The following is a 2,035-nucleotide window of genomic DNA, read 5'->3' as shown; positions in this document are numbered from 1 at the left end:
AATAGCTCATCTGCACAAATTTTTGGAAAATAGCTCTTAACCTAACCTGATTTTACTGCAAATTTGGCTGGTAAAGCTAAGAGTGTTGGTATGTCTGCAAAGCACTTAACTTATACCATATATCATTGGAATAAGAATCTAGAATGATTCAACGTACTGTATACTGAATACATGAAAATGGAGTAAATGAGAGATGCGATGAAAAGGTAACCATTGTTGCTCAAATATATTGCTAGTAGTGTCAGTTGGAAATCACTGATCTGTGGTGTGTGTGGAAATCACACTGTGTGGAAATCACACTTTTTCACTTGATGTTATTCAACAAGTCAATCAATGTCTTGGAAGAAAACAGAAAGTTAATTTTGCTGTTTGGAGAGCACAAAGTCCGTGAGAGTCACAGCTGACAGGGATGTGAACACATGAATACTGAATGAGAAAATAACATGTTTTGCCTCTCAAATGTAAAATCAGGACCAGGGAACAGAGAAGGGCTGGCAGAAGGGACAGCATGGTGGTGGTGTGGAAGCTGTTGCAGGAGCTAGGATGCTCCCAGGGGACATAGTGGTTTGCAGAACAAAACATCCCGGCTGGAAGTGATGGCCAGAATGTAAATGCAGTCCTTGGACACAAACCTGGAAATCCTGAGCAGAAATTAGGGAGGGTGTTATCTTGGTACAAGGTACTGATCCTGTCTGCAGGAATATTGCTGTCAGTGTTACTCAAGAATGTTGCTGATAAGCTGGAGAKAGTTCAGAGAAAACCATGAGAATAAAGTAAAACGCAGTAAAAYGAGGACCTCCATCTGCAAAGTCAACACTAGATGTATTTTTCTCTTCTTCCTAGAGAAGTRCTATTGGATAACCAAGAATTACCTCAAGGTAGCCCTATGGCCTGCATTATACAGGTGGTCAGGCTGCACAGTCTTACTAATCTCTCTTGCTTCATAATATAAGAATCTCTGCAAAGGAAGAGTGGGAAAGGAAAAGCTGTTGTCTGTTTGCAGAGGCATATGTCTGAATCTCTTCCTACTAAAGGGCACGGGGTGGTGAACTTTAAACCATAGGTGTCTGGCCCTCCAAGCTTCCCAAACATGGTGTTTTTGACCGTGTTCCCTGCAGAACACCTGCCCCTTGCTAGCTTCAGCTCGTCTCAAGCCCTCATGCTCTGGATCTTAGTAGCCCTTCCAGAAATGTTGATGTTAATAAAACATTCTAGATTACCATCTTTAGCCAWACCGCTTTTTTTTTCTCCTCAGCAGCATCTTGTGGCAGGAGAGGGAGAAGATCTATTAGCTTTGAGCTTGCTATCTGTAAGCATCATTAAATGGTTTCTGGCTTTTGTGAGGAGCTAGGGGAGAAGCGTTTTCATTAAAGCAGCCTGCTTTCGAGAAGGGCAATGATAGCTCAGCTCCGTTCATCCCAGGGGATGGGAAGACAAGAGAACATGACTTGTGCAGTTCTGCTGGAATCCTGCCTGCTGGAATCTTGCAGGGTACTGCAGACATTTCACTGTGTGAAAAAAGTATCCAAAACACACTGAAAGCTACATCTTTTGAGGTATAACATACTTCCCTGAAGGAGAATTCTCTGAGAGGGATTGGCATGTGTTGCATCTGTAGATGGACCCAGGTTTGTGTATCCACCTGTATTCTGTCTTTCCTCAAAGATCTGCTCTGAAATAATCATGTGGCATTGCATTAACATCTCCTGTCTATAAGTCTTAAATTATATTTGCAACGTTTTTTGTAAATGCTGTGGGGTAAAATTTAAATTCCATGTRCCTCAGTTTGCTCCATTGTGTCTAATATTCTTTACCTGGGCAATAACTGAAATGCTGTTTCCTTCCCTCATGATACAAGAAGGGATTTTATCCTCTATGAATATGTAGGCGATCCAGCACCTGCATAGACATCATGACTGTTCTTTTTTGCAGGGAAGTGGAGCCTATTGGCTGGATTCTTGCCTCAGGAAAGAAGGTTGTAATTTCCTTGCCATTCATTTCTCTTTTTTTTTTTTTCTTCATTGTGTCTTAGAAC

The sequence above is a fragment of the Nothoprocta perdicaria genome, unplaced genomic scaffold (assembly GCF_003342845.1).
Source record: "Nothoprocta perdicaria isolate Ctin4 unplaced genomic scaffold, notPer1 scaffold_156, whole genome shotgun sequence".
Lineage (NCBI taxonomy): Eukaryota > Metazoa > Chordata > Aves > Tinamiformes > Tinamidae > Nothoprocta > Nothoprocta perdicaria.
This window is presented reverse-complemented; position numbering follows the sequence as displayed.